The following is a 27,966-nucleotide window of genomic DNA, read 5'->3' on the forward strand; positions in this document are numbered from 1 at the left end:
CAATCAGGTTCTGGACAGTAGAACACTAACACTCTAAATTCTATAACATCTATGTTTATAAATGAAGCCTAAGGCTGCATTAACTCGTTTCCTAGCAAAATCCACCTTGTGGACTCATACATACTGAGTTTAAGGTCAAATAAAAGTAACAAAGAAACTTAACTCTATTTTTTTTCTCCACGTAAACATATAAATCAAGAAGTATTCACATCTTAGAGTGAGGTCTTTCGTTTCTGGTCCTAAATGTAGACATTTTCGGGGGTCTCTCCACCTCTTCCTACAGCAAGTTTTAGCTCGCCATTCCAACCCCTGAATTCTTTTTTTTTTTTAAAGACTGTATTATTTTTAAGTATCTGTACACCCAATGTGGGCTTGAACCCACAACCCCAAGATCAAGAGTCCCATGCTCCTCCAACTGAGCTAGCCAGGCGCCCCAACCCTTGAATTCTTCTAAGGCAGTGTTACTCAACCTTTTGTTGCTATCGCTCCCTAAGGAGATTTTTTTAGACATTTTCCTTAATCACACTCCCCCATGAAATTTTAATACCACACATATACTGTATATCTACTTAGTACTAATGTATATTGCACTTCAAATATTAAAGAAAGGGGCACCTGGGTGGCTCAGTCGTTGAGTGTCTGCCTTCGGCTCAGGTCGTGATCCCAGAGTCCTGGGATCGAGCCCCATGTCGGGCTCCCTGTACCGCGGGGAAGCCTGCTTCTCCCTCTCCTACTCCCCCTGCTTGTGTTCCCTCTCTCGCTGTGTCTCTCTCTGTCAAATAAATAAATAAAATCTTTAAAAAAAAAAAAAAAAAAACAAATATTAAAGAAAAAAATTTCTGCCCTCCCCCAATTTCACTTCCTTCAACGTGTGTGTTTTAAAACCTTGCTTCTGTCAACTACATTACCTTACCTTTCTACGTTTCCTTCACACGGACATCTGTCAACAATAAAACCATCTCAGTAAAAGATAAAAGTTGTGGGGCTGAGATCAAGAGTCCTACTCCACTGACTGGCTCGGGCATGTGACTTGATCTCAGGGCTGTGAGTCCAAGCCCCAGGTTGGGTGTGGAGCCTACTTTAAAAAAAAACAAAAAAAGATAAAAGTTGTAACCCCGAGAAGTAGAGTCTAACAGCACAGTAGGAAAGGCTTCCCTCCCAGCTGAGGCAAATCCATTAAAACTACTATTTTTAAAGTACACTTCTCCAACAAGCAACAAAAACCCACCAAACACCCAGTTCGTATTTTCCATCTCATTCATAAGGACAGCATTTTGTTAAATGAGACATTTTGTTGAAATCAAAAGACAGCAATCCCTTAACTAATAGCCTATCTCTCCTTCTTAAAATCTATTTTTAAGAAGAACACAAGATAAGCACAAAATGACTTATTTTAGTCTCTCCTAAATCCCTCTAGAATCTGTTCCTTTTCTTGGCCTCTTGGCCTGCGTACTCCCTACCTTCACTCTTGTAAGAGGCCCCCCTTGCCCTAGGTCCAGATTAGTACTTTTTATTTTCCACGTTATTAGCAAACTTTTTAAATGCAAATCTGATCTGTCTGCTCCCAGGATATTTAAATCTTTCCAGAGCTCTTTCCTCCCAGTAAGATAAAAGTCCCAACTCCTCAGCATGATATGCAAAGATTTTCACTGTGAGGCCAATAAGCGGCCAGTCACATCTTCCTGTTTCTAGAAAGCTTTTCATAATCACTTTACCCAGGACAGCAGAAATGCTCTTACACCCATACCAGCTGGTACCTGCCCTCCCCACCTCATCCACTCACCCCTGGTCTCTTCCTATTTTAAGAAGCAAGGTCACCTCTTCAAAGACTTCCTCTTCTCCCCCTCTCCTTCCCAGGGCCACAAAGCACCTCATAACCAGCTTTACAGGCACTCTGCATACATTTGGTAATTACTTGCTTATCAGAATGGGTCTGTTTTCCCCCCCAGTTGAGCCATTTAAAGGATGCATGCAAGGAAATGCACTAAGAATACTTGCTTCAAGCTGATACCCTAAACTGGGAGCTTGACATTCATCTTTGTATTCTAGCACCTGGAGAACCAGGAACCTATGGGAATTGGAAGCCCAATAAATACTTTTGGAATGACAGAAACCCTGCTGGCTCCAGATAACCACTACCTCTTTCTCTCAGTGTTATCAATCACCTGTTTAAACCTAGACTCAATTTCTGCCAGAAATTCACATGCAACTTAATCCATTTCCCTTTCTTTAGAAAACAAAAACACTGATTTCAGGAGCTTCTCTCACCTTCTCATTTCTTGAAGTTTCCAAATGGGTTCCTCGAAAATAATTGCAGTTTTCAGTATCCTAGGAAACAACTCATTTCAGCCTGGAGACTTTTACCTACTTTAACTGAGTGAAAACGCTCTCACTTACTGCATCTTTTGTATTCTACCCTTCTGTCTGAAAACCACTTTCTTCGCTAGAGAAGACAGCAGAAGGAGTGAATGACTCTGCACTCCCTCCTTGAAGATTAAACAGTGCGTCTAGCTTCATTCTTCTTCCTCCTCTTGTATTATAGACTGAACGCTAATTTTCACATACCTGATCTTTATTAAAGCTGAACTCAAACATACTTGATAACACAGCAAGTCCACTCTTAGACATATATCCAACAGAAATGCATGTCCATGTGCCCCTCAAAGGATGTAATAGCCAAAGATCAAAAACTGAAACCCAAATGCCCCCACCAAGAGTAGAACATATCAATAGTTGTATATTCATACAATGGAAAACTATAGAGCAATAAAAAAGAACTACAGCTACAAAGAACACACGGATACATTTTACAAGTTAAAAGAAACCAGGCACAAATGAAAATACCCTTTATGATCCCATTTCTACAAATTTCAAAAATATGTAAAAACAAATCTATGGTGTTAGAAGTGAAGAGTGGTTACCTTTGGGGAAAGAGGAGACTAGTGATGGCAGAGGTGCACGATGAGAAGGCTTCTGGGGCTGGTCATGTTCTCTTTCTTGACCCTGCATGGTGATTACACACATGTATTCATTTTCTGATGACTTACTGAGCTCTATCTTTACGATGCACTTGATGTGTATTATACTTATAAAAAAGTTTTCTTAAACTACTGTAGTAATTTCAAATCTTTCCCTACAAGTCATGGGTCATTCTAGATATAACCTTTCTAAACATTTGTTGGCGTTCAGTCTGTTCTTTTGCTTTCATGCTTACTATGTGCCCCTGTCTCTTTTATACACCACTTAAATGTGGCTTCCTAAGAAAGTAGAAACACAACCCACAGAATAGGAGAAAATTTTTTCAAAGCGTATCTGATAAAAAATTTGGATTTAGGGTATATAAACAATTCTTAAGACTCAACAGTAAAAAAACATACAACTCAATTTTAAAATGGGCAGAGGAGGGGCACCTGGGTGGCTCAGTCAGTTAAGCATCTGCCTTCGGCTCAGGTCATGATCCCAGGGTCTTGGGATAGAGCCCCAACATCGGGCTCCCTGCTCAGCAGGGAGCCCGCTTCTCCCTCTCCCATACCCCCTGCTTGCATACTCGCGCACCCTCTCTTTCTCTCAAATAAAATAAAATAAATAAAATCTTTAAAAGGAAGGAAGGAAGGGACAGAGGGAGGGAAGGAGGGATGAAGGGCAGGCAGAGGATCTGAACAGACATTTTTCCAAAGAAGATATACAACGACCAATAAACACATGAACTATGGAGGCACCTGGGTGGCTCAGCTGGTTAAGCATCTGCCTTCGGCTCAGGTCATGATCTCAGAGTCCAGAGACTGGGCTCCCTGCTCAGCGGGGAGTCTGCTTCTCCCTGTCCCTCTGCCCTTCTCCCCTGCTTCCCCTGCTCCTGTTCTTGCTCTCACATGCTCTCTCAAAAATAAATAAATAAAATTTTTTAAAAAAGCGCATGAATGATGATCAACATCATTAGTCATTAAGGAGCTGCAAATCAAATTCACAATGAGATCCCACTCCACACCCATTAGGACTGCTAAAATAAAAACACCAAACAATACAGCAACAAGCGTTGGCAAGGATGTGGACAAACAGGAACCTTCACACACTGCCGATGGTGGGAATGTCAAAGGGGACAGCTACTTTGGTAAACAGTCTGGCAGGTTAAACAGAGTTACTACAGAAGTCAGCAATTCCATTAATAGGTGTACACCCAAGAGAAATGAAAACATGTGCACACCAAAACTTACACATGACCAGCAGCATTCTTCTTAACACACAAAAAGTGAAAACAACCCAAATGTCCATATTACTCGGTCATAATAATAAAGTACAGATGCATGATACTTGAGAACATCATGCTAAAGAAGCCAGGCACAAAAGACCACATAGTATAGGATTCCATTTACATGAAACATCCAGATTAGGCAACTCTATAGACAGCAAGGAGATTAGTGCTTGCTTAGGTCTGAAGGGATAGGGGGGGCGCCCCAAGAGCTAAAGGGCATGGGTTTCTTTTTGAGGTGACGAACATGTTCTCAAACTGACTGTGGTAATGGTAGCACAAAGCTGTGCATATCTTAAAAACCAGTGAATTGTGCATTTTCAATGGGTTAATTTGGTATGTGAATTATATATCAATAAAGCTGTTATTTTTTAAAAATCTGGCTTCTCTTGCAATGGCCCCAAACAGCTGCGCTGCCTTCTCAGAAGCCGGCCCCATTTTTGCTTATCAGTGTGATTTGGAATCTACAATCACAACTTTTGTTTCTTGGAGCTTCCTACCCATCTGGATGAAACCATACTCCTTTTTATAGTTCTGCTGGCCTTGGAGGTACCCTATCTTTTCTCTGAGCTTTGTGAAATCTCCTTCTAAAAATCTAGGCCATAAGACTCTTCCATCATGAAGAAATGGAAGCCACTTTCACCCAAAGTTCTCAGCATGAATCAGGGAGCCACAATTTCCATCTTCTGCCTTCTAAAAATAGATCAAGGGCTTATCAGATGTCTCCATTTATCGGGTTGAGATTTCCACAAATACACAGATAGTTGAAATGCACCATTTATAAACTATCTTCTCCTTGTGCCAGCTTTGAACTTATACATATTTATTCAGGGATGCATGTAAGATTAGGCTCTGGGAATACAAAATTGCAAAAGACACAATTCCTGGCCTTCAAGGTCTAACAGGAGAAGCAAACACAGAAAAATAACTTTAACATATTCTGACAAACCTCCCCCAGCTTTTCTCCATCCTGCCACTTAATAAGTGACTTGTAATTGTCTGAAACCCGTCTGTCAGCTTGGCTTGCTTTCGTGAGAACGGATGTGCCCTGTGAGTCCCAAAGACTGACAGTGACCTGAACCCAGGAGAGCTTCAACAAACTCTTGATTGAATATGTGAATGAAAAAGCATGACTATGCAAGGAGAACCAAGTATGTCATACATAAGCACCTGTCCTGCCCTTTAACCTCTTCTCAGTTACAAATCCCAGCCACATTTGGCCTTAGCACAGTCCTCGCTGAGGCCGGCAGGGACCAAATGAAGCTGGGAAGATACCCAAGTTGATTCCTCCCTCTGTGCCCCCGACCTCTCCTTCATCTGAGCTCTTAGCTTTCCTACCCTTGCCTTCCTCCATCTGACGCCTGGGCGAAAATGCTCAGGATAACCTTTCAAAGACAACTGTGATGAGATGGGATGTTCCTGTGTAATGGAGATGAAATTTATGGCTCCAAGAACCCACCATTATAACCCAAATGAAATGTATCTTTCCATCAGGGTCTTTAAAAACCCAAGGGAAAGAGACCAGGACAGCTGAGAAGCTGGGAAGGCTTGCAAGAAGGGAGGATGGGTAGTGACACAGACTGGACTGGGCTGGGCGTCTGTTACATGCCAGACCCTGTCCCTGCTGCCATACACCTGCCATCATCATTAGCGCTCCCAAGGGCGCCTGGGTGGCTCAGCAGTTTGAGTGTCCGGCTCTCGATCTCGATCTCAAAGTCATGAGTTCAAGCCCTGCGTTGGGCTCCATAAAAAATTAATAATAATAATAATAATTAGAGCTCCCATCCACTGGTACTAAACCCAAACTGTGGGGAGGGCGTGACATACATCATCTCATTTCTTCTTGATAATAACCTTGCGAATTAAAGCATCATCACTGTCCCCTTTTTCAAAAACAGGTAAGAGGTTAAAGAATCTCCTGAGGTCACAGTGGTAGGATGGAAACCAGGTCTCAGGGCCCAAAGCTTGTATGTACCACTTCCACTTACCACACTGTGTAACATGGGAACGCAACTTAGCCTCTGCACCCATGTTCTAAATCTAAACTGTAAAAATGAAGGAAATTCCTTCCTCAAAAGTTGGCTTTGAAAATTAAATGAGACAATATATCCAAAAATGTACTAGTACATAACAGACCCTCAAAAATGAAACTGTTTCTGTTTTTTCTGTTGTTTCTCCTGCTGTGAACTTCCTGGCCTTAAAGCATGAGCACACAGTGGACACAGTGTAATTTGTAAATCAGCTCTCACACCCTGTCCTTGAGGGCAGGCTCTGACCTACTCATACCCACCAGGTTAAAATAAAATTAACGTTTGAGAAAAGCACCTAGAATGCCAACTACCACCTTACAAAGTTTTAGAACACAACTCACTTGCAACTTAGAAACTATTCACAGAGAAACCTAAGGTCAAAGCTGCTCTTGGTTTTGTTCCCCAATGTTTTTCTCCTGAGGAAAAGAAGACACCCCACCCCCAAAGCTGCTGTACCCAATGCCATATGCCCACGGTGGAAAATGCTGCCCTCTTCCTGGGGCCTCTTCCTTCTCCCCATCAGATTTCACCTTCAAGCCCCTTTTGCTTGTTTTCAGAAGCCATTTTTGAAAGGCAGGAAACATGGAAACATTAATTGTGGTTAGTTATCATTGGGTGGTAAAATAATGGAGGATTTTTTTTCTTCTTCTTCATATTTTCTGGTATTTTCTAAATTTTCAAAAAAAAAAAAAAAAAAACCTTGTGCAGTGCTTTCCTAATACAAAAAAAAGAACAACAAGAAGAGAAAAGGAAAGAAAAGCCGATGCATTTAAATGATCTCCTTCATCTCCTCCTGGACATCTCTCTCTTCTTCCCCACAACTCCCCAGCGAGCTGGAAGCATCTTGAGAACAGGTCTGCTGAATCATCTGCACAACACTCAGCACAGCACCTCACCCACAGCAGGGGCCCGCCACGAAACAGCTCAGTGAGTGTCTGTTGAATGAATGAGTATTCAGGTAACATTTAGAAGCAGACTCTCTTAATGGATGGTGGGTGGACCAAGGTATGAATGTGGCATGTCTTTAACGAACGTGGATTATCATAGTTAAATATCATTATTATAAAGGTAGCTTTCAAAAAACCAAAGCAGTTAAACATGATAAATCTACAACCCGAAGACAAGGTGAACTACCAAGGTGATACTCTAGTCCCAACAGGTGACTGCACTCGACAATTTCCCAGAAGTAAACCAAGAACCGGATGGCGAACAAACCTAAGGTCCTCATGCATCTTGCTCTAAAATGAGAAATCCCCAGAAATTGGATTCATTAAATAACCCCAGGGCTCTATGCCCCATTTAGAGGGCACATCATGGCCCTGGCTCAGCTACCAAAGTTTAAGAATACTCTTTAAGATTGATCTTTGTTCTTAAGATTAAATAAGCCTAAATATAAAAGCAAACAGGGGATTAAGCTAAAACCACCCCAGCCATGTTATCACTTCACCAAAAATCCTTATCTAATAAACCAAAGCAGAAAATTTAAGGAGTGATTTAACATGAAAGAAAAGTCTCAAATATTTGGTTTGGAGAAATGACCTGAACATAAAGTTTAAAGAAGGGTATACTGGATTCAATAAACACACAAAGCCCACAGGTCAGCAGAAAAGTTAAGGTAGTAAACATGTTTTCGTTTTCCACCATGACCTCAGTTAACTAAATCAGCTTTTACTAAGTGACTTCAATTCTGTTTGATCAACTGAATGTGTGTTTCCTAGAAGCACACCTGATTGCCAGGACCGATCTTACACCCATTTTTGTATTTTCAATTAACTTCAGTTCTATTAACCTCTCTTTAAAAATCTGTATATTGCTAATATACCTCCAGGCTCCTAAACCACACTTATTTCAAAACAAAGCAGATGCTGACTTGATGACAGTATGACCATTTTAGGGCAAGAGGAGGAAGTCAATGACAGGATGACAACTTCACAGCAGAACCCATGCTGCAGGATGAGAAAGAAAAGACATTTCTCATGTTTCCTGTCTTGCCCTCGGTTGGGAAGTAAAGTGAAAGTGTTCTTACTAGAAAATAATTCTGTGGCTATTATGAACTCTGTGAAGATTTATATTTATTTCGCCCCAACCATAAATATTTATATTTCGTCTAGCTATTTGCACTAGAAACATTTGCAACCCTGGGCCTTAAACTTCTATAGCAGGTGTGAGCCTCCTATGAGGTTGTTTCCCACACCTCAGTAAGTTCAGTTGGCCAAAGAGAATATTCAACCACAACCAATAGCTTGACTCTATCGGAAGGGAGAAAATTAAATATACTAACCATGAATTTTCTCTAGGAGTCCAAGATACTTGCTCTTGTGCATCTCCTAAAAGTTCACTCGCCTACCACCTCATTTTTCTTAGTGAAACCAGCAACAGGAGGTGAGAGAAACGAAAGAAATGGTATAATGCCTGTGCAAACCATGTCTAAGTCCCCGGAAAAATGCAAACAGGCAAGGGTCTGCAAGCTGGGCAAGTCACTTAGCCTTTCTCAGCTTTATTGTCTGTTGATAATACCTACTTCACAGGAATTCCATGGGGATAAAATCAGATGATCTAAGCAAAGAACCTATCCATTGGTAGAGCTCAGCGAAAGGTATTTATGACTATTATTAACTGAGCACTGTGGAAGTCACCTTGACAGGCCAAAGTCCTACAGGAGATACAGGAAAAGAAACTGCTAAATGGGTCACATGCCAATTCTGGGAAATCCAGATCATCACTGCAGATACAAAAAACAGTCCCTGACTCTCCACTGCAGCAAAACACAGAGAGATGATAAACTACATACCATGCTTAAAAATTCTACCAGCAAGACCAGCCTTTCATTGGAGAAATGGGTGGAGAGCTTCTATCATCAGTGTGGATAGTGTTTAAAACAAATTACTAATTAGCCTTTCATTGGAGAAATGGGTGGAGAGCTTCTATCATCAGTGTGAATAGTGTTTAAAACAAATTTTTTTTTTTTTTTAAATACCATGCTTAAAAATTCTACCAGCAAGACCAGCCCTTCATTGGAGATATGGGTGGAGAGCTTCTATCATCAGCACGGACAGTATTTAAAACAAACAGGGTGATGGTCACAGCTACCCTATCATATGCAGACAGGCTTTCTGTCATTGCCAACAATAAAATATATTCTATGCACACAGCCAAAACATGACTGCAACCACTCTAGTCCCAACAGGTGACTGCACTAGACCATTTCCTAACTCAGTAGCTGCTGCAATGTAAGTTAATGTAAGAACGTTTATAAGAGGAACTCAACAGCTTGGCTCTCACTCATAGAGTTCTAATGTCTATCTTGTAGGCTTGTTATAAAGATGAGCAGTGGTGTGACAGGAAGTGCTTGGCACATTGGGTACTCAGTAAGTAGCAGCCTTTGTAAACTGTGTAACGAGGAAGCAACAAAATCCAAAGACTGAGCCTACCATGAAGCAATCGAAAAGAGAGTGGCTCCTTTTCAACTAAGAAATTAAGTTGTATGAAAACAATTGGATAAAGAACACAGTTACAAGCCTTACAACAGGGAAAAAAATCACTAAACAGCAGGTTAATCAGTTTGCCATCCAAAAATGAATGCCAGTGTGCCCATTCCTCTGGGGCAAATAAACATACAAAATAAGAAATGGTCCCTATCCTCCAAGACAGAGACTCCGTGTACTTAGCGTGCTCCCCAGAAGATTCTAACACTCCACGGAGACTAAGAACCACTAGCCTCATTGAGCCCCCAAGAACTGTCTGAATGGCCTTTACAAGGGCCCCATCCAGAATGATCCAGCCTAGGCTTGCGATGGGGAAGGCAGCCGGTCACTCCTACAGGAGGCTCTACTAGAAAGTCCTTTGTGATGCTCCTTCACATGGCTGTATTTACTCTACTCATGTCCTTCTCTGTGGGGCCTGGGAAGACAAAGGTAATCTCTCCTCCTTAGGTATGATGGACTTTCAACCCTTGTGACAGCGATGACATCCCTTCTGAGTCTTCTCCAGACTAAATGTCCTTGATGAATTGTGCATTAATTATTTAATGCTGATTTCCTTACGTATACAACACAGTACAACAGCATCTCAGAGAAGTATCAGAGAAGAGAGAACTCAAGATGAGTTACTCTAACCAGAAAAATGGCAGTGAAGGAAGTAGGCACAAAAGGATGAGAAAGACAGATAAAACTGGAACTCAGGGGCTGGTACTGCATCAGAGGGGATAAAAGCAAAACAAAATAATGATAAGGAGCGTGATATGCAGGGAAGAGGATAAGAGAGATAAAGCTACGGTTGAGGAATTTAGTGTTTAAAATTAAATAGAACTAACATGGAACATGAACAATGGCTCAAAGAAAGTTGGAATAGTTGGGAAGAAGAGAAAGCAGAGGCCCATATGAAAGCAGACACACAGTCATGGAGAGGCCAAAGAAATCAGATAAGCAGGAAGGGAGAGACCCAAGAGAAAGGTCACAAAAGCAAGCAGAAGAGTGTGAGTTTGACATGGCAAGGTATTGAACCACTTTAGTTCCCTGAGAGGGGCACACATACCTAGGAGGTCCTACATTAGAAAGAATGATCAGACAAGATGGCCTAGACAGGGGACAGTAGGAGGCGAGATGCTGACAAAGGAGCCTGCTCGCGCCACCCAGATACAAAGATCAAGGGTCTGTCCTAAGACAGTGGCAATTAAAGGAGGAAAAGTTGAAAACAAGAATCAATTCTAAAGGGAAAAAAAAAAAAGGCAGTGCTTGGTCTCAGACCAGTCCAAAGAGAGAAGAAAGGGAAGAATCAGAGATGACATCTGAGAGCTATCTGGAAAATTCAAGAAAGAAGCAGGCTCGGGCAAGGAGAGGCAAGATTACTGCGTGATCTCATGCACTGAGTGCATCTGAGGATTAGCATGGGGGCGGGGAAGGGGGCGGGGTTCTTTGGGGAAGCTTCACAGTTCACCCCCTGCTCCACAACACACATGGCAGCTCATGGTTTTGCTCTTCTCTGGTTTGAGTCCAAAATCTGTACATTACCACCAAAGTTAAAGTGCTTGAAAAAAAGCTAAAGTGTTCTGATAGAGCTGGCTGAAAGAAGTCAGCCACAAAAGACCACAAATTGTGCGAGCCCATTTACAGGAAACATCCAGAGGGGGCAAGTATATAAAGTGGATTAGTGGTGGCCTAGGGCTGGGGACAAACAGGGAGTGACAGCAAAAGGGGTTGGAGTTCCTTTTGGGAGTGATGAAGATGTTCTAAAATTGTTTATGGAGATGGTAACACAAGTCTGTGAATGTACACTTCAAATGCAAGAACTATATAATAAGTTAATTATAACTCAATAAAAGTGTTACATAAAGGAAAAAAAAACCAAGAGTGCATAAACAGGTACTGCAACTTCAGAAATGTAGAGCCTATCTCCCCAATAAAAATGATTACTAGACTCGAGTTCAAATAAAAAGCCATCAGGCAATTTGGAAAATTCTGAAAGATATTTTAGAGAATCTAAGTAAGCTGTATTCCTTCTAGGGGAAAAAAATTATTAAGCATGGAAAAGACAGAGATTTAAATACACAGATCCCTTTCAAATTATTTCTTACAACTGACCTAAATTTCCTAATATGTACTTCAAAAGTAAAGACAAAGGCTGGGTTTTTTTCAGACAATTATGTTAAGTGATATTATAATAGGTACCTATTGTTCAATTTCTTACAAGCTGGAATAAGATAATGTATAGCAAGTCAATTCAATGAAAAGCAAAAGGTTATGTAACTTAAACATTACTGAGCAGATGGGTAAACTTATTTTATAAATTTGAGGACCTGAAAGAAAAAGAGAGATATCCTCTTGCCTGCAAGATACAAGAGAATATCCAAATCATTTCTGCCTCCACAATATCCTCTGAAACACATGGTTCCCGAGGCCTCCCTGCATTATTAAAGCCACTACCGCTCTCATGACGCTGAACACCGAGCACACTTACTTAGACGTCATTCATCAACAGTTACACTCACTACATGTGTCAGGCCCTCAAAGGCACCCTTAGCTTCTCTTCTAAATCACATAACCTGCAGTGGGCCCCCCGCTGATGCCTGATGGAATCCTGCACAGTGCAGAAGCAAACCAGGAGGGAGGTGAAGAAAGGGGCAGTGCCTCTGTGCAAACCGTGTGGCGCATGAAAAGCCAAGAACCAAGAACATACACCTCTGGAGGCTCCTAAGGCAACATCAGACTGCTAGCAAGGTATCAATCATCAGCAAAGACAGCATCTCAAGGACACAACTATCTACTACAATCTCTAAGGAAGGACATTTAATAAGTTCCAAACACCACTGATAGAACTATAAGACTGATGCTCTCAACTTTTTCGCTTGGATCTTAAATTTTAACTCAGTGGGGTCAAATATATATTGAACATAATCTCACCTGCCTATAACAAAACTTGGAGTAATCCAAAAACCTAGGAATATACAAATAGGTATCCTGAGTCAAGAAACATGGAGAGTGGTCTCCCTAATAAATCTGACCTATTAGACCCTATTTGTTAACTATGCAAGTCATGGGAAGCCTCAAAGGACAAAGGCTTTGAGAAAGGAAAGAGCTGGGGTTTTTCTACTGTAATATCCTCCCACATAAAGAAAATCACTTTGGCTCACAGCAATGTTTAAGGGGCAAGTCTGGCACCACAGGCCCACATGGTGCTTCAGGGGCTCTGCACAAAATGAAGCCCTCTGACACCCTGAAGGAAACCAAAATACCAAGTTCTCCCAGAAGCTGCCCAGGAATCACAGAATGAATAAGAAAGAAAGCTACTCCATCTATTGGGAAAGAAAACCAGCCTTTGAAAGGCCAGTGCCAACTTTCCACAATACATTCTGGCCGATGGCCTATGACTTAAGTAGTGCAAAAGAGACCACAAAGTACCTAAGATGGTAACCAGTCTACTTTCAAGAAATAATACCACCCATTACAAGACATAACTTTAGAAGTTTTAACTTTTTTTTTTCATTTGATGTCAAGAATTCTGAGAAGGGCAAACACTTTCCCCATTTCACAGATGAGAAAACTGAAGCCCATGAAAGGTTAGTAGACCTGCCAGGCGCCAAGCTGACTTCTCCTCTCACAGGTCAACTGCTAGCTTACACCCAGCGTATACAAACCAGCTCTTAATCCCCACCAAAACCTCCTCCTCCCATCTTCCCCATTTCAGTGAATGGCCCCTGCTCATTACTCCACTTGCTCAGGCCAAAAACCCTGCTGTTCTCCTGGACTCCTCTCCTTCTTGCTCTCTACATCATCACAGCCTTCAGCTGACATAAGTCCAGAATCCAGCCACTTCTCATCACCTCCACTGATCATCATATCTGACCCAGATTATTGCTAGAACCCCCTGAAATCTCCCTGCTTCCACCTTAGTCGCCCTCACATACATACTTTATTCTATTCTCTGCATAACTGAGTTTTTGCTTTAAAAATATGTCAGATCAAACCCTTTGTGGAAAGCCCTCTGGTGGCTTCCCATCTCACTCAGAGCTGTTCCTTACCATAGACCCAGAATGAGAGCAGTATCTGCCATCTAGAAGGTGCTCAGTGAATACTGCTGATTAGTAAACAAAACAAAAATGGCCAAATTCACAGAGCCAGGATTACACAAATCTTTCAGTGCTCTCAGTAACCATAAGACCACATTTACAACAGCAAACAATCCACATGGGAAGAAATTCTTAAATCTTAACTTTGAATAACTGAACCCTCTCACACATAATCAATACTATGTTGAATTTCTCATGACAAATTAATATGAAAATATCATTTTCATTTTTAAAAAGCCACGAAATCTCACACTAGGTTACCTGAATATTACAAATTTGGCAGCATGGGCTGCCAGCTTAATTTTCACAGCACTGGTCCTCAGATCAGTGACTCTTCTGTATTCGGTAACATGATGGCACCACATCTCAAGACTACCACACACATTAATGACAAGCGCTCTAAAAGACTCAGAAAACAAGCACCTAGAAAAAGGGGTGGTAAACGTTTCTAAATCTCCCACCCTAGCACTGTACCAGTCATCTGAAACAGGAATTAAGTTTCTACCATATTACAAGTCACGGCAGAAAGGTGAGATTCAGAACTGTCTCCTACCAAAATTACAAAGACTCTCAGAGTTGAGTTAAAATGTTGATTGTTTTCAGATCAAAGTGAAATTAATGCTAAAATTATCCACCAACACAGAATTTTCTCACTAATGTTTTAGAGTTAGAAACAAATTCTCTGAATTTTTCTTTAGTTCTTTCAAAAACATTTCTACTATCTGCAAAAAGCCTTCAGTCTCACTAAATCATAATAAATACACAGAATTTTAACAGTTGGCCTTAAAGGAAACTTAATTCAACCTCAACCTTCTTCCTCTTACAAAGGAGAAGATATCTGGTCTCTAAAAAAGTGAACAATAACAGTTGTTAAATGAGTGAATGAATGAAGATCCAAAAAGGGTATATGACTCCTTTAAGATCTGACAATGGAAAAATCCAGATTAACCAAACTAGACGTGGAACAGACGTGGAAGTAGAGGAAACCAAGACTTGAAAACCTTATCTGGGTCCTCTGGAAAAACTTAACCAAAATTCATTAAAGCCTGTTTCCTTTAGTTCTGTTACTCAGAAAAGCACTTGATAAAATAAATTTTGCCAAGACCTATCTCCCTGGAAACCAAACCGGCAGAACTGTCTAGGGTTTCTTTTTTCTTCTATACAAAGACTATTTAACACAGGACTATTTCATAATAAACAACTACAACTGTTTTGCATCAGGGCGCCTGGGTGGCTCAGTTGGTTAAGCGACTGCCTTCGGCTCAGGTCATGATCCTAGAGTCCCGGGATCGAGTCCCACATTAGGCTCCCTGCTCAGCAGGGAGTCTGCTTCTCCCTCTGACCCTCCTCCCTCTCATGCTCTCTCTCATTCTCTCTCTCGCAAATAAATTAAAAAAAAAAAAAACTGTTTTGCATCAGCAGTGAAACAGGTGGCCTTTGACTAAAAGAAAAATCAACCAGATGAGAGGAACAGAACACTGAAAAGGACCGTATCAATCACTAGAAGAGTATCAGCCACATGAGAGCAGGAACCATATATTCCCTCGTCAGTAACAGCAGCCATTGGCCCCTGGCATTAGAGTGCGAGTCAATAAATACTTATGGGATACATCAGTAAGTTACTCCTTAGAGATTCACCCGTGTAGACATAAATTCCTTTGGTTACCACTAAATAAATCTTTACTTCAGGCCTACTAAATGCAAGCATACTACATTTTTCCTCCACAACAATTCCCCCAATGTCCCTTTAAGTAATACACTCAACCAAAATTATCCCCATAGTTTTATTAAGAAGGTAAGAAAGTATGTCTTAAGTAGCCTAAAGTACTTACTAAAACAGCCACTTAATTTGCTCTTCTGGTTCCAATCTCTCTCATTCAATTCATCCCATACAACCCAGCCAAGTTAGTTTTCTCTCCTTTGCACATCTCAGAAAACAGTGCTGTGGCTAACTATTCTATCCTTGTATGCGGCCTACTGCTATTCAGGGAGCAGATGAGGAAAGGCAGGGTCTACTGGAATGGAGTAGGAAAAGCAATACAGTGTCAAGGAAAACAATACCACAAGTGACAGTTATTATAATAACTGATACCACTGAAAATCTTGAGATCACCCCAGCAGCTTTCATGAAAGACCTCCCGTTACACTGAGACCCAACTGACACAGATGGTTTGGGGTATTTATATCCAGTGGGCTACACATCCAATCTTCAAGGTCCATCACCTTTTGGAAGCTTTCCCAAGCCACTGGAATAGGTATCTGTGAAGGTACTTTGCAAACCAGGAAGTGCTAGACACACAGCTCTTACTCCACTAGCTGCCAACTGATAGCCTTGCAAGCATTCTGCCATTTAAATGACTTTACCTCGTTCTTCAAGAGTCTGATCCCCTCAAAAAAAATGAAAAATTCTGTGAACGGTTTTCTCAATCATCAACTTCTCTATTCTCTATTATTTAACACCGAGCATAGCATCAATTAAAAGTAAGTGCCACTCACACTTCCAGATTTCAAGATATTAAAAGCTAGTGTAATCCCAACAGTTGTAGTACTGGCATAAAGACAAACAAACAGATCAACAGAAGAGACAGCCCAGAAATAAACCCTTGTGTATGTGGGCACCTGATCCTCAACAAGGGAGCCAAGACCACCCAATGGGGAAAGGACAATCTCTTCAACAAACACTGTTGAGAAAACTGACATTCACATGCAAAAGAATGAAGTTGGACACTTATCTTACACCATATACAAAAATTAACTCAAAATGGAGTAAAAACCTAAACATAAGAACTAAAACTGTAAAATTTCTAGAAGAAAACAAAGGCGGAAAGCTTCATGACACTGGCTTGCCAATAACTTCTTGGAGATGATGCCAAAAGCACAGGCAACAAAAGCAAAAATAGATAAATTTTAAAACTTTTACACATCAAAGGAAACCAACAGAGTGAAAAGGCAACCCACAGAACAGGAGAAAATATTTGCAAATCATACATCTGATAAGGGATTAATATCCAGAATATATAAAGAACTCCTACAACTCAACAAGAAACCCAATAACCCGATTAAAAAATGGGCAAAGGATTGAATAGCCATTTCTCCAAAGATGATGGACAAATGGTCAATAAACATATGAAAGAGGGCGCCTGGGTGGCTCAGTGGGTTAAGCGACTGCCTTCGGCTCAGGTCATGATCCTGGAGTCCCAGGATCGAGTCCCGCGTCGGGCTCCCTGCTCGGCGGGGAGTCTGCTTCTCCCTCTGACCCTTCCCCCCTCATGTGCTCTCTCTCTCTCTCATTCTCACTCTCTCAAATAAATAAATAAAATCTTAAAATAAATAAATAAATAAAATAAACCTATGAAAGATGCTCAACATCACATCGCCAGAGAAATGCAAATCAAAACCACAGTGAGATCTCACCTCACACGCATTAGGATGGCTACTATGAAAAACACAGAAAATAACAAGTGTTGACAAGGATGTGGAGAAACTGAAACCCTTGTGTGCTGTTGGCAGGAATGTAAAACCACTGTGTTTTTACAACTACTATGAAAAATTGTGTAGAGATTACTCAAAAAATTAAAAATAGAATTACCATATGATCCAGCAATCCCACTTCTGTGTGTACATTCAAAAGAATTGAAAGCAAGGTCTTAAAGATACATTGGCACACTCGTGTTCATACCAGCATTATTCACAACAGAAGAGGTAGAAGCAACCTGAATGTCCATGAATGGATGAGTAGACCAAATATTGTCTATACATACCATGGAATATTATTGAGCCTCAAAAGAAGGAAATCCTGTCACATGCCAACACGGATGAACCTTGAGGACATTATGCTGAGTGAAATAAGCCAGCCACAAAAAGACAAAATACTGCCTGATTCTTACTTATATGAGGTGTCTTAAGTAGACAAATTCACAGAAACAGAAGTAGAATGGCAGTAGCCAGGATAAGGGTAGAGTATGGTTTTGGATCTGCAAGATCCAAGTTCTGGAGGTCTGTTTCACAACAACATGAATGTACTTAACATTGCTGCACTATATACTTAAAAATGGTTAAGGTGGCAGTGCCACCATAGATACCAAACTGGATTTACATGTTCTACCTCCACTGCAGGAGTCTAAGCAGCCCGATCCTTTCAGCTGTTGGCAGGTATTTCCAGAGTTTTTCCAAGCATAGAGGATCAGAGGTTCCCGTTCTCACCCATTCAAAATGAAGCTTCCACAATCCTTATTGTCAAGCACAGGTTCAAAAATGATATAAAAACGATTGTGTTCTCAAGTGGATGGAGGAAAAGCACAACAGAATCATCCACTGAGTTTCTTCACACCACCATCCACCTGATATCCAACATGCCGCCCCGGAGAAAAGCCCCAGAGTTCACCGGGATCCCCTACCCTCTCCACCCAAGCACTCCCTGCTCCCCCAAACACACATCCTCCCCAAACCACTGAAAGCCACTTTTTTAAAACATTACTTGGAAAATGGCCTTCAGAATAATCCCACTGAAGGCAATTATTTGGCTGACATTCTTGAAATCTGAATAAGCCTTTCCTGTGAACCCTGTAGCTCTCCATAACCTATCATTTACCTACTGAAACATTTTGTTATGCAATTATTAGACCTCATTACCTATTACAAAGGATCAGCACTAAGATCCTCATTAAAAAAATAAAGTAACATGGAGACGCTTCGAAGAACCACAGGCACCTCACAAACTGATAAAGAGACAAGGGTCAGGAACCACAGTCAGACCCCGCCCCAAACACAGGCACACACACAGCACACTCTCTTTACATAGGAGATGCCAGCTCCTCAGGAATTAGACAAAGTATACTGGCAGAACCTTCTGAGGTCTTCCCCGGGGCAGCCAGAACTAGGCTTAGGAAGAGGCAGGACATCCATCAACCACACACTGACCCACAATATAAGAGTAAGAAGAACATGTGTTTCTAAAGCCTTCTGAAGAAAAGCAGTTTGGTTCTGACAAGTCATAAGCTTACATTTCTTGCAAAAATCTGGGAAAATACTGCTTTCCACTTTTTTCCTAGATACACATAGGTGAAGCAAGCAGTAACAGTCAAATTGGGTGAAAATTTTAGGACATGCAACTAATTTATAATGATATATCTTAGAGGCATTTCCTAACAAGTACTGTCTCTTCTGGAAAGCGTGAGATACCACAGTTTGGTTGTCAGTTGCTTCTCTAAGAGCATCAAGAACCACAAAGAAACTTGTATTATTTTTACCTAAAGATGTCTCTTTTTGGTAATGACAAACGTGTTTTTTAAAAAAAAAAAAAAGGTTTTTCTCAATACACCTTTAAAGGTTTTTAAATTGTTTCAGATCTGGTCAAGTTGAGATTTTTAAGAACCTCATTTTTAATTTGTAATAAAAAGTTTACAACTTGATTTTTTCAAAAAAAATCAACAGGGTGCCTGGGTGGCTCAGTCGTTAAGCATCTGCCTTCGGCTCAGGTCATGATCCCAGGGTCCTGGGATCGAGTCCCGCATCGGGCTCCCTGCTCCGCAGGAAGCCTGCTTCTCCCTCTCCCACTCCCCCTGCTTGTGTTCCTTCTCTCGCTGTGTCTCTCTCTGTCAAATAAATAAATAAAATCTTTAAAAAAAAAAAAATCAACAAACGGCAAGCACCCGTTAATAAAGGTCTTAAATAAAAAAAAAAAAAAAAGAAAGAAACTTGTAAAAACCAATAGTCAATCAATTCTGGGAACCAAGACTGTTAAAGGGAACACAAGGAGTTCACAATATATCCAACTAGAATACCTACCTAGGCGTATACTCTAGAATATGAAGGAAAAAAAAAAAAAGATAACATAGGAGCCGAAGGAAAAGACTCAAGTCTGGATTATAGAAACATAATCATTCACAATGAAGGTCTTTGCTTTTTATTTCTCACTAGCTGTCTTCTGAGTAGTTGAGAATTCATTCTAAAAGGAAGCAAGACCCTGAACCACAAAAACCAATTAATGATTAATCCTCTAGCTTTGGTAAAAGACTTTGTGAAAAAAGTAGAAAAGAGAAAATAACCAGAATTAACTATTGTATCTGCAAAAGGCATTGAACCCAGACCTGCTCTGGGGGCGGGCAGAGGAAAAAGAATCCAGTGGTGGCCAAGGCTGGACGTCCAGTCTTATCCGCTCAAGTCGCCTCTGAGACACCCCTGTGCTTGTGCAAACCAGAAACCCTGCCTCTCCGAGCCAGCACACTCCAACAGGCATCCAGGCTCCTGCCTCTCCTGAGCTGAAAAGAGGGAAATCTAACCTTATGTAATTGCCTGTCTCCCACAGTTTAAAGGGAGGCATACTATAATCCTAACTAGAGGGAGAAGTCGGTGCAACATGACAAGGAACAAATAAGAAATCTAGAGACTGGAAATTCTCATCCCAGACCTCCAGAGGCAGAGAGCTGGGGCCTCACCTGACTCTGCTGCACACCCGCCTAGGTGCTGTTATGTCCTAGGGTCCAACTAAAAAAGCTCCTGATGTTCCTCCATGTCATTTCAGGGTCATCCCTCTTGATCTTCAAGAAGACACTCATGTTCTCTTTACTCTCCCCAGGCCAGAATAAAAGGAGAAAATGGATGTGCGCTGGCCCCTATATCAAAAGATATACCCCAGTGGATTTTCTTACCCTCGTGATCACAAACCCAATCACACTCATGTTATTCCCTCCCTCACTCAAACCATCTGTGTTTGAGAGATCCAAAGCAAAGGGAATTTTTCCCATGCTTCTGACTCACTCCAGAGCTCATCAAAAGCCCACCAAAAGAATAAAAGAGTGAATATCTAAGGATAATTAACTTAGTTCTAATCTTTGGAAAATAAAATGCCACACAAGTGTGTGGGCTTTGTTTCGCCTTTTTTTTTTCCAATTATCTAGACATAGGGAAAAAACAAACAAAAACCTAAAAACAAAAATCCATGAGGTCAATTTACTTCTTATGCCAAAAAGTAGAAGTGCAGTGGATAGGTTGGATTGTCAATCTCAAGTGATCGTGGAACACCTACATTTTAAAGAGCACCGGATATGAAACAAGACACAACTTTCTGGATGAGCACTGAAAGAATAAGATAACGTTCAACCCTCCCAGAAGGGAAAGCCCCCCATCTAAAGGGCAGTCACCGACTGGCAGGGATATTTCTTCTCTCCTGGCTCAGATTACCCTAGTGGAAGGGAGGATGGTGCTATATAAATCATGCACATCTTCAACAGGAAGCTCCTTCAATATGTTCCTTTTTTCTGTGCAATTATCCCTCCATCTGACCCATCCCCCGTCCAAGCCCCATCCCCCGGTAACACATGTAACTGAAAGAGAAGGTCTACAAGTTGCCACTATTCCAGAAATAAGGAAGGGAAATCACTTTCTTTTACAAATGAAAAATGATATTAAGGGAAGAAAATGGTAACCTTGAACAAATTAAATTTGGCTTCTCTAAAGAGCATGCAAGTACATTATGCTCTGAGTTAATAAATCTATCCCCCTGCCCCCAAAAAAGGTGGGGGGAAGCCTACAGGCTCTACCATGTAGATATTTTAACTAACTCAATTTCTTTTTCCATAACTTTGTAATTTGAGTAACTCTAAAGCTTACTTACGAAACACTACATCAATACTGTTTTCAAAGCTCTTCAATCTTTTTTTTTTCAATCTTAATGTTGATTTTGTTTGTTTCCTTAAGTTTTGCTCATTTAGATACTTAATAAACACTGAACACTTGCAGGGGGAAGGGAGTAGTAAACGAATTTTAACGTATAGATTCAAAAAAACAAAACAAAACAAAAACTAGGAAACAAAGGAGTACAGTTAAATCTGGAAACCTGCCTTCCAATCACTGCCTGATCACTAATTAGTTCTTCTATAACCTGCGACAAATCACTTCAGCTTTCTGGGCCTCAGTTTCATCATCTGCAAAATGGAGAAAATGGGTCAAATGATTTAAATTCAAAATCCCTTCTAGCTTCAACAATCTATGAATCTGTTCATCAAAAAGAAAATGCAACTGCAAATAAGACTTTATGATTTGCAAAGTACTTTCATACATATTTTCTCATTAATTCTTGCAGCAAAGCTGTGAAGCAAGCATTATGCCCATTTTTGCTGAAAAAGACAGTTTTTCAGAAAGACAGTTCAGAGAGGTTTGATTATTTTTTAAGATCCCATAGCCCGAAAATTTGAAACCCAGAACTTCTGAGGGCAAATAATGGGCTCCCTTATTTCAGAAAATAATAAAAAAAATTGATTGCCTGTTATGCAAAACCCTTCTGGAGGCAGGGTACCATACCAGGGTACCATAACCCCAAACTGAGAAAAGTTACTACATATGGCCCCACTGGACTGTAAGTTCCATGAAACACACTTACTCACCACCAGAACCATGGAGCCTGACAGCACACTTCCCGGATAGAGGCACTCAGTAAATAACGCCTGACTCACCATAAACTTCAAAAGGTTAAGAATATAGTGATATTATGGGGGTATAGGGGGACTTTTTTCTGAATTTCAGATATGAGCTTCTGTGATTTGCATCAAAAGGAAGAAAGAAGCATTCTATATCGGAGATCTAGTTCTCCATCAGAGGGATAAATATATTTGTTTTCCTCTGACAAAGTCCGATTTCATCGGTGAACCAAAAATCTCCAATGCGAGACGTCACCTGGAAATCTTCAGGACATCCATACTTTATATGTGCACTGCTATGGACCAACAGGAATGAAATACAACCACGAGGACTGACAGGAAGCACATAATTATGTTCTCATGAATCACTACATACTTTCCCCTAAATTGGAAAGATTCAGGGAATCTGTATTTTTACACTTTTCCACCTCTCCTCGTGCTTCTGTTTCACAGCTCAGAGAAACAGAAAACAGCCTTTTATTGAAAAATTCAAACTGCAATTTAATAGAACATATACATAACTCAGAGTCAACCAAAATCCCCCAAAGTTTACAAAACCACTAAACTCAAGCAATCTTCAATCTATGACTTCAATAAAGCTACATGAAGATTTTTTCTAAAGTTGTTTAAAAAGCGGGGGTTAGGGGGTTCCCTAAAATTACTCATGTAATTCAAAGCAAAAGCAAAGTAAATAAATACGAAAGCCAGAAAATAATAGTGAAAGGATAGAGTTAAATGAATCTCAGTACAAAATCTAAGTAAGGTGCTTTGGATTTATTACCAAGAGTTCAAGTCAACCTTGCCAGAGGATCCCAACGACTGCCTGACACTTCAGATCTAAAAAGTTCTCTGTATCAAAATTGCAATTTCAAAGCCGGAGGAGCAGTACCAGGAACTACAGAGAAGCTAACAGCAACACCTACTGACTATCTTGAGCCACTTGCCAAACTTGTTCTCTCAGTCAAACTAGAGAAATCTAATGATACAGCCAACTTCAAGAGTCCTTTACTTAAGCATAATGAGATAAGAAAATAAGTTGTCACCCACGTAAAGCCATTCATCCCCAAAATCTCTTATTTTGCCCCTATTTACGAGCAAATCATCACCCAAGTCATTTTAAATGCATTGTTAATTGCTGATGCCTCAGTACAAGGAATTTATTCCATGGGAAAAATGTTTTAATATTAATATTCTTGTTAATAACTGGTATGTCATCTAATAGTTGGACACATCAGTGACCATAAAGTGCTTTACATAAACCTTTCATTTGAGACTACTGCTGTTACCACTGTTCTACATTATTCCCATCAGGTTTTTTTTTCCCCCCATCCTGGTAAAGGTGGTTTAATTGCAGCCTTCAAAAAATGAAAAAGAGAAAAGTGAAAGTCATTAAATCAGGATTATATAGAAAATTAATACTGTTACTAAACTGGCTGCAGAGAACGATTCTATAGGACTTAATCTTGTACTTTTCCAAAAGATTAAGTCAGAGAATCTTTGCCTTGGACGAATATTCCATATGAGAAAAGAAGAGAAAGTTGACACTTAATTCCCACAGAGTACCAGTATAAAAACAATGGGTTTAAGAGTCTGAGTCAGAGTTTCAACATGAAAGGCTTACTTTATAGAGGAAACGCCAACCCCAGTTCATCCAGATAGACCTGGAACCTGATGAAAGTCGACACCTTTACTCTGAAATTTGCATCGCATCACTGGCTCCCAGTTTAGAAATATAATCGTCCAGCAAGTAGTAAGAATTTCAGGGAATGCTACCTCTAAAATACCAGGAAATTTTTCAGGAAAAATTAAATCTATTAAGGTAAACGCAGTCTCTAGAAGCCATCAGTCCCCAAATGCTTCCTTCAAAAACGAATACCAACAACTCAAACATCTTCCCTGAAGTGACCCATTTCCCTTGTCTCTAGATTTAACAAACGGTGAAACCAGATGAAATTTCAACCTGCCCAATATGATTACTTGTCCACCTAGAAATGCCATGAAGCAATAGGGAGCCTCACAAATTTCCTTTACGGTCAGAAGTTGGAAACAGATGAGGCCAAAGAGGAAAACTTTTTGAAGCGGCCTCACGCCTCCCCAGCCCTCTCGAGGTTTACTTGCTCCAAGGAAAGCAGGTTAGGGCATCCCCGACTTTCACTGCCCTCCCCCCCAGAACCCCGGGAGAGAAATTAACCACCCGCGGGCAGCGAGCTCCCTACTCCCTTTCCCATGATTACAACCCTCGGCCTCTCCTTTCCAGCACAGCCTGCAAAGCGCTCACCCAGGTGACCGAAGGGGAAGGGTGCCGGGTGACGAGGAGAGCAGCCGGGTGGGCGCAGCCACCCCGACGGGGGCGCGGGTCTCCCGGCCTCTCGCGGGGGCGCTCCGCGGGTAGTTATGCAGATTCAGATTCCGAGGTGCGTGCGCGCGCGCCGTGCGCGGTGCAGCCCGGACTCGCCCCCGCCGGGCTGCGCTATCAGCACGGCACCGAATCGGAAATAAAACTTTGACCGGTCTCCCGGTGTCTGCTCCCGGCCTTGGACCCGAGCCCCAGCCAAAAACGCGCTGGGGGAGGGGGGGCTGTCGACAGTCCTGCACCCCCGCTCCCCTGCCCGGCCCCAGGGCGCGGGAGCCACTTACCGCTCGGGCCCGGCCTCCCGGTGCTGCCGCGCGTCCGGGGTGGGTCCGCCGCGCGATCTCCCTGGGGAGAAAGAGAAACCGTGTGGACGGTCGGCGCGCGCTCACTCGCCGCCTCCTCTGCGGAGGACGGCGGGCGGCGAGGCCGGGCCGGGGCGGGCGCCTGGCGGAGGGGGGCCCGGGGAAGGTGGGGGCTGAATCTGCCCAACTCCCGAGCCCCGCTCCGAGGGGGACCCGGAAAGCAGGCTGGAGAGCAGCCGGCTGGGGCCGCGCTCCTGGAGTGGGTGGCGAAGGTGCCTCCGTCCCCGGGCATCAACTATTGTCTGGGCGTCCTGGTCCCCGCTCGCGCGGCCTCCGAGGCTCAGCGCCCCCCATCCCGCCCGCCTGCCCCCAGGAGAAAAAGCTGGGGGTGGGAGCCGCGGAAAAACGGCTTGGGGTGGCTGGGGGGTTCGGGTTCCAGAGGCCGGAGGTGGGCGCAGGGGAAGGGGAGGTGCGTGCCGAGTGGGGGAGGGGACAGGTAACTGCCGACGGGGGTGGGAAGGCCCGGGAGGACCGGTGGAGGGGGAGGAAATGGGAGGGAGCCCCGGAGGCGGGAAGGGATGGAGTGGCTGGGGGGCGGCCTCTGAAGCCCAGACCTGGCCCTCCCCGGGGACCCTCCTCCCGGGAAGTCGGCGCCGCACTGACTTTTTCGCTCACTCGCTCACGCACGCACTGAACTCGCTCACAAAGTTGCCGGCGGTGGCGGCGCCGCACTCGCCCTTCCCTCCCCTCCAGTCCCCTCTCCTCCCCGCCTCCCCGCCCCATTCCTTCCCCTCCTTCTCTCCCTCCCTCGGCAAGTCTCGGGTGAGATCACCGCTGGGTTGCTCAGCACAGCGCGCAAATCTCGCGAGAGAAGCGGCCGCTCAGCCCGGCCAGCCCGGGAAGTAGGAGTTGGAGGAAGGTGGGGGACCGCGGAACTCCTAGTTGCTATGACGACGGCAAAGCCCTGGATTCCTGTCTCCTGCAGAGAGCCAAGGCAGCAAACGTGGGTGCAGTTTTCATCCTGCCCCCTCCCTTGCCCGACACCCTAATGGTGGGGAAAGCGAATGCTAGAAGCGGGAGGAGGATTTTTAAACCTATCTGAGAGGGCATCTGTAGACCAACGTCATGATATCTGGCCAGATTTGGCAAATGAAGCTAATTGTTTTGGAGTTTTTCTCCAGAGGTTCTGGGGGAGATTTCTGCCATAGAAACCAGCACGTATCTGTACCCCCAAATTTCTACCATATATTCACTCCTTCAACCCACCCGTCTAATCTCATCCCCCCAACCACTTCTCCATAGGCTCCCTCTCTCCTCCCTTCCCCCGCCCCCACCTCCCCATCACCACCACCAGATTGGGCTCCTAGAGGATCTGCCTTATTCATCTTTGTGTTCTCAGCGCCTCCACAGGCTTGGTACAATGTAGATACTTACTTAATGTCTGTTGTGGGGGGGAAATGAGTGCAGCAGTCTGTAAGTGTCCTCAATACCTTCCTTTCATCCTACCCTGTAGAGTATGTACCTACTTAGGCTTAGAATGTAAGTTTCTGCTCCACAGCCATATTTCATTACTGTCTGTTTCTGTTCACACAGAATGTGTCTTTTTCAATAGAGTCCTTCCTTTCTACAACTTTGTCTCATAAAAACCCTGGGGTGGGGGGAGTTTTGTTTAGTTATTTTTTTTTAATCACTAAGCTTTTCAAACGCCTTCAAACCTACTTCAAAATGCTGGTAAGGATCAAGATGAAATCTTTTCGAGCCGTCTTTATTCTTTTAATTGTAGAAACTTTTCTTTGGGGGTTTTAGTCACTGCCTAAATAAAATGGATACTGTGAATAGAAGTGAAGCTTCAACTTTAGATTTCAAAGGGGATGCGTGAAAAATACATTCCATGATATGTGAATTATATCTCAATAAAAAGCTAATAAATCCTATCCCGACTTACATTAATATGAGAAAAGTGTGATTTAATTCAATCCCACAAAACTAGAAACCCATGAAAGTAGATTAGGCTTTAAATTAAGACTCTTTTAGGTCAAGTGCAAGCTTAAATCCTAGGTTGATGAAAGTTTTTACATTAGAAACCTAAGTGAATACAATGATTGAAAAGCACTGGACAACTTCAGAAGAGTAGGTTTGAGTTTTTTTGTGTCACTAATAATTGAGTCTCCTTGAGAAGTCATTTAATCTCTGATTCTTCATCTGTAAAATGAGGGGGTAGCCCAGATGTGAGGTCAGCTTTAAAATTCTGTAGCTCTATGCCTATAAAAATTTCTAATAAATAACATATTTTCCTTTTACATAAAAAATAAATAAAATGAGTGTTTCATTTTATAGGTCAGTTTCACAAAGTTTAGCTAAGTGTTGACAAGTTGATTTTAAAGTTTCTCTTGTCTCAACTGTAAAAACAACAAAAATATTGACCATACTACAGTAATTTCACAGGGAATCCATCGTTCATGATTTGTTTTTACACTAACTCAAAACAGATTCCTTATTTAATAAATATGCTAACTCAAACCAAAGACCTAAACTGAATATATCCACACCCCCACCAAAATAACTATAAGGAAGGAGGGAGGGAAAGAAGGAAAGAAGAAGAAAGGAAGGAGAGAAGGAAGGGAGGGTGGGAGGGCAGGCCTTAAATTCACACACTGGTGTTTTTAATATAAAATTTTTTACAAAGAGGAGTGCCTGGGTGGTTCAGTCAGCTTAGGGTCTGCCTGTGCCTGGGTGGCTCAGTCGTTAAGCTAAGTGTCTGCCTTTGGCTTAGGTCATGATCTCGGGGTCCTGGGATGGAGCTCCGCGTTGGGCTCTCTGCTCAGCAGGGAGTCTGATTCTTTCCCTCTCTCTCTCTCTCAAATAAATAAATAAAATCTTTTTAAAAAAATTTTTTTACAAAGAAACTCAATAGAGCATCACTATCCATCCCGTTGATGTGTGTTAAGGAAACGTCTTTCCCAGCATAGTTCACTATTGTAAATCAGTTGTTCATTTGCTCTGGCTCAACTTTTAACATAGTTTTACCCATAAAGGAAGGCTGCCAATCTGTAT

General features: G+C 42.2%; 1 protein-coding gene across 1 annotated transcript in view; it reads right to left on the bottom strand.

Annotated features, from left to right (window-relative positions):
• The window catches only part of SIPA1L1 (signal induced proliferation associated 1 like 1), a 368,372-nt gene extending 343,313 nt beyond the window's left edge, over positions 1 to 25,059 (bottom strand). Inside the window, exon 1 of the mRNA XM_044918349.1 lies at positions 24,895 to 25,059. The gene's annotated coding sequence lies outside the window, so the exon portion shown is untranslated. The remainder of the gene's footprint in view (positions 1 to 24,894) is intronic.
• Between the last annotated feature and the right edge of the window lie 2,907 nt (positions 25,060 to 27,966).

Source organism: Neomonachus schauinslandi, chromosome 9, assembly GCF_002201575.2.
Source record: "Neomonachus schauinslandi chromosome 9, ASM220157v2, whole genome shotgun sequence".
Taxonomy (NCBI): Eukaryota; Metazoa; Chordata; class Mammalia; order Carnivora; family Phocidae; genus Neomonachus; species Neomonachus schauinslandi.